Source organism: Sardina pilchardus, chromosome 23, assembly GCF_963854185.1.
Source record: "Sardina pilchardus chromosome 23, fSarPil1.1, whole genome shotgun sequence".
Lineage (NCBI taxonomy): Eukaryota > Metazoa > Chordata > Actinopteri > Clupeiformes > Clupeidae > Sardina > Sardina pilchardus.
In genome coordinates this window covers 22805100-22813640 of record NC_085016.1, presented here as the reverse complement: position 1 = coordinate 22813640, position 8541 = coordinate 22805100, and the positions used below count along the sequence as shown (strand labels likewise).

Sequence of the window (8541 nt, the reverse complement as noted above, 5' to 3'; positions counted from 1 at the left end):
CAAGCTCTTCCATGTAACTCACTTCAGCCATTGTGTTAGAGCAAGCTGTTAGAAAAAGTGAAAAGCCATTTAAAGCCTCTGTATCTTCTGGCTTGATAGGCGTCCAATTCAAGACCTTGTTTGTGTAGGCTACAGCAATTTTGTAATCATTTCCGAAATGCTCTTTGAGCAGCTGCTTGGCTTTGTAGTAACCTGCATCTGGCTGCATATGAAGGCAACTCTTAATTAACTCTTTGGGCTGTCCACTAGTAAACTGCTCTAAGAAATAGAGACAGTCCTTAGAGCTTTCAGTGCGGGATTCTACGCCATGCTCAAAGGCTCTTACAAAAAGATTGTAATCTAGGGGATCGCCACTGAAAGTAGGGATGTCCAACGGTGGTAAAGTCATCATTTTCTGTTGTTTTACCATCAACTCTGTTATGTTATTTTGACGTGTCATGACGCTGCAGAGGGTTTCTACTGGATGATCACCAGTTACAAAGTTAGAATGAGACTGCTGAACTTCAGTTGACACATGTTGAAGTGGCCTAAATTCACCATGTCTGTTATCTGTGTTGATGACTGGAATTTGACTTGTAGGTAACGGTAAATATCCAGACTCAATAGTCATTCCACATACAGGGCTCACATTTGATGAAAGCTCATTTTGGAAACTATCTAAAACTTTGAGTTTAGCATCAGAGACAGCAATAGCAGTTTGCAAATCTAAATGTTCCCTTTTTGCTTTCAACTCAGCTTCCTGGCGTTCGAGATCTTGCTTTTGTTTAAGAGCTGCAGCTTTAGCGAGCAATGTAGCTCTCTCCACTTCAACTTTCATGCGCGCTGAGGAGGCAGTAGACGACACTTTGCTTCCAACGGCAGATCCACGCTTTCTGCTCTTACTGCTTGCAGCAGCAGACACCATAGACACGCTATCTGTAGGCTGTACATCTGCGTCACAGAGCCTAGCCTGTTCTGCGCGCTCCTCCACTGTTCTAATCCACGTTTCCACTTTGTGCATGAATTCGTGAATATGGCTTATATTAGGCTCATACCATGAATTTTGATCTTTGCTAAAGTCCTCTTCGTCCACTAACTCTTTTAAACCACAATTTATCTTGTTAAATTCTTCAAACGACTCTTGATAATTCAAACGCAATTTCTGTTTCACTGTATTTACGTTAGCATCATCTTCCATTAGCAGTTCGAGTTGCTTAGCTTGGCTAGTTAGATGACCTAGCTTAGCCTTTCGAGACTGAGTTAACCTGTTAATTTTTTCTTCAACAGCCTTCTCTGTCATTTTCGTTTCTCTTTTTCCACAAGCTAACTCTTCATAATCATCTTGCATTATGTCAGTTTTCCGGAATTTACAATGCTAGTTTTCACTGCTTACCGTGAGCTGCCGCTTTCCTTTTCTTTCAGTCCACAATGCCTGGGTAGGCTATTCGTCGAGATCCCTCGTCAAGCAAGCAAGCACCAGCAGTTCACAGTTTCCACGAGCCTTGTATCCTCTTCAGTAACGTTATTCCCTTTCCACATGGAGCGGGAGGGTTTTTCTGACTAAGATGTAGGTCCGTTTCCAATAAACAAACCGTATCTGAGATGGAGTCCTATGGCTGACGCGTGTATTAAAAGTCTTCCAATGAATTGCTTTAATATTTTATTGTAACAAATGTCACACTAATACATACTGACACTTGGCACGTCTCACACGACTGACACGGTCAGAAAAACCGTGGAACTCCTCAACTCTCATGCCACGCATCCTCCTATATTCAGTCACGTAGGCTACTTAACAGAAACAAAACTCCTTAAAGTGACATGCACCTAATTAAGCTACATATCATCTAGGGCCTAACAGTGCAATCATACTATAAAATGTTACACTAAATTACATCCTGATACAAAAATAAAATTATATTAATCTGATTAAACATCAGAATTCATAAACATAACACATTTCAAATGAATTATTTTAAATCTTGAATTTCAATAACAAAGCTATATTTGGCGGCTACATACAGAGCATAACAGAATACAGTATCCAATTGCGAGCATATCACATAGGCTTACACATAATTAATTAAATCACTTTTCTAATGGATTGTATAAAAACCAACAACTTATCTCCTTTTTAGGCCTATCGCTCTGCTTTAATATAATGTGAATGATTTTTTTTACAAGATGTAAAGTCTTTATTTGAAACACACATACATTCTGTAACTATTTATACATTCTATATGAAATTTCTGATCTTCATTAGCAGCAAACTTTATGCAGATTATAGCCTATTCATATTACAACTCCACCTCTTAAATTCAGCTGTCTGGTTGAAGCCTCAACATTTTGTAAACAAAGTAGCAGGCTAAGCTTATCATACTCTGGTTGGACTGTTCAGTTTCCCCACATGTGTTTAAGTTTCAAGGTAAGCTACTTTTTCTCCTTGGGACAGAACCTTTTAAGTCTTGGAGTTGAAAAACATTGGTATTGAGATGGTCAGTCAACTTGAATGCAAGAGTTTTAATGTCTGCAGCAGACTAGCTAATGATGCTAACCGGATTTTAAACAGCAATTTAGCTAGTCGTCTTCTGTGCGTCATTGCGTTCACGATTGTGAATGTTTTATTTGGATTAAATGTGCATGTCGTGGGCGGGTGTCCATTGAGCACGTACGAGAGCGGGCCAAGGAGAACAAGTTTACTTTTACTGTTTGGTAAAGTTGCACGTATAATCTACAAAAGTTGCGGAAGAACTATGCTTCCACCCGGGCAGCGTGAGGTGCATCAATACGACCACGCTTCCAGGAATGATCTGGTTGGTTTTCATGGAGACAGACGCTGTGTACACGTAGGGAGAGGCTGTGTGTGTGTGTGCATATGTGTGTGCATGAGAGACAGACGCGTGAGTGACAGAGGGAGAGCAGGGAAAGGAAATTCAGCTTAACGAATGTTGCGTGTTTTTCAATACCGTTAAAAAATAGATAAGTAAATAAAACAAAGTAACGAAACGCAATATCCCATACAGAAAAATCCATGGAAAAAATATATGCACATATATGCAGCTGCATCCAGCATATGTTTAAATAGATGGCTAAAATATATTGAATACATATATAGTACCAATATGTATATATGCAAGTTTATGTGGAACCAAGCACTGTAACATATATGTGGATATCTTACATGAAAGTCTATGTGCTGAATATATTCACTGAATAGATGCAAGTATATGCGGAACCCAGCACTAACATATATGTGAATATCTTACATGTAAGTCTATGTGCTGAATATATTCACTGAATAGATTTTTTAAAAGTGCATGCGCACACACAGCAATTCCCATCCCCCACCCCAACTGACTTTTCAACTCCAGCCACAAGTCACACTTCAACTGTCACTTTTCTGTCATGAAGCTTGCTGTGTGTAAGCTGAACAAACTCTGCCGTCATCATCATATTCAAGGTAAGAATTACAGTACTTTCGTATGCCAATTGAAAACGGGAATCTATTAGAAATGTATTGTTTTCATAATGAAATCTTAACCAAAGTGATTATGATTTGATAGTGTTAGATTAGAATCATAATTAGTTAGCATATAGCTAGCGAGCTAACATCACTAACGTTAGCGATGTTAGCTGTTAATGTTAACGTTTACAGTAACCAACTTCATTATGAGGAATATCTGGAATGGTAGTTAATATACAGTGGGTATAGTAAGTATTCACACCCATGCTAAAGTTGACTTAAAAGAGGAATATAAAATCATCTTTTGAGAATTGATTGTAATGCCTTAATTAAAAAAATGAGTAAAAATAAAACCGCTAAGGACACTAATTTTCTTTGTGATTGAAGAATGTATCGTAAATAGATAAATGTTCTACCTTAAATACAGGTTGCATAAGTATTCAACCCCTATGTTAAATTCCCATAGGAGCAGGAGGATTTTTTATATGTTTTTATTTTTAAAGGCCAGCTGTTTCATGGATCCAGGATATTATGCATCCTGATAAAGTTCCCTTGGCCTTTGGAATTAAAATAGCCCCACATCATCACATACCCTTCACCATAGCTAGAGATTGGCATGGTGCGTTTTACAGTTAGCCAATTAGCCTGTTTGATGCTCATTGAGCTCAATGCAAATCAAACAGGCTAAAAGGCTAACTGGAAAAAGCACCATGCCAATCTCTATCTATGGTGAAGGGTATGTGATGATGTGGGGCTATTTTAATTCCAAAGGCCAAGGGAACTTTATCAGGATGCATAATATCCTGGATCCATGAAATAGCTGGCCTTTAAAAATAAAAACATATAAAAAATCCTCCTGCTCCTATGGGAATTTAACATAGGGGTTGAATACTTATGCAACCTGTATTTAAGGTAGAACATTTATCTATTTACGATACATTCTTCAATCACAAAGAAAATTAGTGTCCTTAGCGGTTTGATTTTTACTCATTTTTTGAATTAAGGCATTACAATCAATTCTCAAAAGATGATTTTATATTCCTCTTTTAAGTCAACTTTAGCATGGGTGTGAATACTTACTATACCCACTGTATCTAGCAATAATTCAGTCAGAGATGTCTTTATGAATGTACAGCTTTAGTTTGAATTAAATATCAGGCGCAAGTAGCTTAGCCAACAGTACATTTAAAGTGGCTATTACCATGCAGGCTGAAGTATGAAAGTTGTTAACGTTACTTAGTGCTAATAGAGTTACGTTGCAAACTTCCATGGGACATGGGTAGTTAACATTATTTAAAAGTAATACATGTAGTGTTGATGCATATATAGTGTTGCTATACGTTATCTCACCCCCCGATTTCAGGAACTATAGATCTCTGTGTTTGCAACTTATTAATTTTAGCCTCCTTCTGTTCCTTCTGTTTGCAGGCGGTGTGTTGTGTGGAGGACTGCTGCCCTGAGACCGCTGGGTTTATTCTGGAATATTGTCACTTCCAAAGCCCATTACAAGCCTGCAAGTGAGTTCACTCACCAGGTAGACACACACACACACACACACACACACACACATAATTGCATATAGCATTGGTATGTGTGCATGTATTTGTGTTTGTAAATGTTTAGTTTAACCCTTCCTTTCATGTGTCTGTTTGTTATGACTTTGTAGTGGGCTCTATGAACTGTCCAGAGCAAAATCAGTCTGTCCTGATGGCACTACCTGCTACTATGGCTGCTGCTCTCAACCTGGTGTAAGTGTTTGTGTTTTTATCCTTTACAACATTAGGAAGATCAGACCTTATCTGACACAAGATTCCACACAGCTTATTGTACAGATTATGGTTATTTCCAAGCTGGACTATTGTACACTGTTACCTGGCCTGCTTGTGCATTAAGATCGTTACAGTTGATTCAGAACGATACTGAATGCTTTATCTGTGTAATTCTCTATGTCTCTCCTGTGTATGAGTTAGTTGTGTTGTCTCGTTTAAAAATGTTAGGCTATCTGTGTGGACTGCTTCACATTTTCACCTCACCATCATAGATCTTTTCAGTAGTAAACTATTTGAGGATCTAATTGATTGTGCAATTTTTTCAGGGGGCAAGTCTTAAGAGTTGCAGACAGGGGAGCAAAAGGAGTTCCTGGACCCTTAAAGGGTTAAGGCCATAATGGGTGAGTTTATTGTATGTCTTTCTCTCCAACTCACTTTGTATTTCTATGCAATATTTTTTTGAAGTGAGATAACCTTAAGTGAATATACAGTTATGAACATTATTCATATTCATATCGGCTACAGTCATATGCATAAGTTTGGACCCCCATGCTGAAGTTGAAATCATCTTTTGGAAATTGATCTCAATGCCTTAATTTAGGAAAAGTCCAACCTTTAAAGACACCCCTATGTTAAATTCCCATAGAGACAGGCAGATTTTCCTCATGATTTTACTGCTCATGGCAAATATCCGTTTAATGTTGATTTTCTCTTGACCAATATGTTTGTTCTGACTGAACATGACACTGCCACATGCCATTTATCATCAAAATGTAAAAAAAGTTCCATGTTTCTAGCACATGGTCTTACAACCTTTTGGCATGTGGCAATGTCATTTTCAGTCAGAACAAACATTGGTTAAGGGAAAATCAACATTAAATAAATAATTCCAGGGGTATGAATCATTTTGTTCCCAATTGCGTGTTTATTTGATCTATTATGTGCATATATCAATACATCTTTAGACATTTTTGCACTTGATGTACACTTATTTGACCTTGTTATAAGTGAAAATCTACTTCTATTGGCGAATCCTGCAAATACAAGTTTCTTGTTTTGTGGAAATACCACTTTTGTAAGATAAACTAAATTATCTTGCAAGATTTGTCAATAGAGCTGATTTTCACTTATAACAAAGTCAAACTAAACTTAAATGTAAAAAGGTATTGCTGTAAGTAAATAATAGAAAAAAGACTATAATGGATGAATTTATTTTATTTTACATAACGTATGTCTTTCTCTCCAACTGGCTTTGTATTTCTCTCCAATTATTGTGATTCTGTACTTTAGCATCTGTGGTTGTCACTAATATTTTGCATGTTCTATTTGTATATGTTCTGTCTTTTCCATAGGCCACCTAGAAGAGATTCAGGCACTCCCTCAAGATTGCTGGGCCATGCAATTAATGCCAAACTTGCAGAACTGTGATGTCAGTACAAAAACAAAAATGGCCATTTTTAAATAAATTCAACAAAAGAAAACAGAAGAGTTGTGTGTTTCTTCCTCTTTATAATGATACTATGGTTAATTTTAAGTAAATACTATAGTGAAAACAATTGTAAATGCAGAAAACATGAAACCATAGTAGAATATGAACTATATTTGAACAATATATCAGAATATATGTGAGAAATATAAGTCTGAAATATATAGGTCATGTGATCACAATTTTCATCAAGGGTCACGTGATCATTCTTCTTAGTGCAATATATTTAAATATATTTAATTATATGCAGAAAATATAAGAAAGTGGCCAATTTCAAACATGTACTTATATGTTGACATATATTGATACATATATGTAAATATATGTATTTAACATATATGTAAATATATGTATTTAACATAGATGTAAATATATGTATTTAACATAGATGCCCTTATACTGGAATATATTCAAGCTGCATATATGTCAATATGTTATTTTTCTGTATGGGATGTGGCGGCCTGTGCTGAATCTGTGGCGCATCACCACAAATTAGTCAATGTGTGGGAAACACTGTATTGCCCCCATCAGTTCCGGAAGAGTCGCAGCACCGATGCTTATGCTGGCGTCGGTGCTTAAGGTGCTTCAAAAAAATAGGCATCGTCGGTGTTTTTTCATTTTAGAATCGAGAGGTATCGCAAGTATCGGTTCTCGTGACATCCCTAGTTTAAACAGGTGCCAGACAAAAAAAAACGTGTCAAAGAGTAAGAAGATCTGTTGATCGAAACGTTGCCTTTTATAGGCTAACTCATTTTTAAAGATTTTTTTGGAGCCATTACAGTGTGTATCAGCTGTACTGATTAGATACGTTATAATAACATGGGTGATAAAATAGATTCAGCATATACATTATAACATGATTAGATAGATCAGCATTCAGAAATTGATGTCAATAATCATCTCAGAATTTTCAGACCATCTGTGGGTAGCCTTCAGGTTTAACTCATTCTTGGTCCAGTAGTAGGCCTACTCTCCAACATCCTTTCCGTTGTACTCTACATAGCAGTACAGCTCGGAGTAGTCATTTGTGTTAGTTACCTTACTGTGGATGAGAGTGACACTCTCTCTTATTTCAGACCATGACATGCCGAACCTCGCAGCAAGTTTATTGCTTGCCTCATTCTCTGCTTTAGCTGTTAAAGTTATTTCGTCACCTATTTCAAAGCTCGAAGTGGTCTGTTGAGTGACCCTATAGGTCCATTGGCCCTCCAACACATTTTTCTTAAAAACAATCCGAGCGCCACAGCCCACAGCAGTCCCAGACCTCTTCTGCAATCGGATCATGCTGGTTGTCGTGTCCCCTATTTTCCCTGAGATCAGATAAGGGATTCCATGGTCCAGACTGGTAGGATGGTGAACAGTGATTGCCGCGTTGCCCATTCTAAAAAGCGAACAAGAACACACAGATTATTTTATGGATCCAAACTTACATGAGCAAAACTGCCATCTAGCAGCAAGGTTTTCACCCTCAGGAACTGTAAAAAGGTGGTAATTGATGCCCCGATGATGTCCCCTTCTACCTTTCTATCAGCAGTAGGCTACTTCAGTGCTTCAGCTGATGATCTGTACCGTTGGGGTCAGTTGAGCTGCATCCACGCTGGACGTGTGTGTGTATGTGTGTGTATGTACGTGTTTGTACTGCTGAAGTCAGATGCTGAATATTGGGGATTTATGTTGTGACACAACTATATATGTGTGGGTGTGTGTGTGTCAGCAAATTGCATATTTACATATACTGTACATCTGTGTGTGTGTGTGTGTGTGTGTGTGTGTGTGTGTGTGTGTGTGTGTGTGTGTGTGTGTGTGTGTGTGTGTGTGTGTGTGTGTGTGTGTGTGTATATATA

The 8541-nt window shown here is 37.7% G+C and overlaps 1 long non-coding RNA gene across 1 annotated transcript; it reads left to right on the top strand.

The window, feature by feature from the left end:
• The first annotated feature begins 3385 nt into the window (after positions 1-3385).
• On the top strand, positions 3386-6831 carry LOC134071553 (uncharacterized). The gene is made up of 5 exons (XR_009937085.1): positions 3386-3439; positions 4871-4959; positions 5109-5190; positions 5538-5612; positions 6564-6831. It is a non-coding gene; the product is annotated as an uncharacterized LOC134071553 (long non-coding RNA).
• The last annotated feature ends 1710 nt before the right edge of the window (positions 6832-8541 follow it).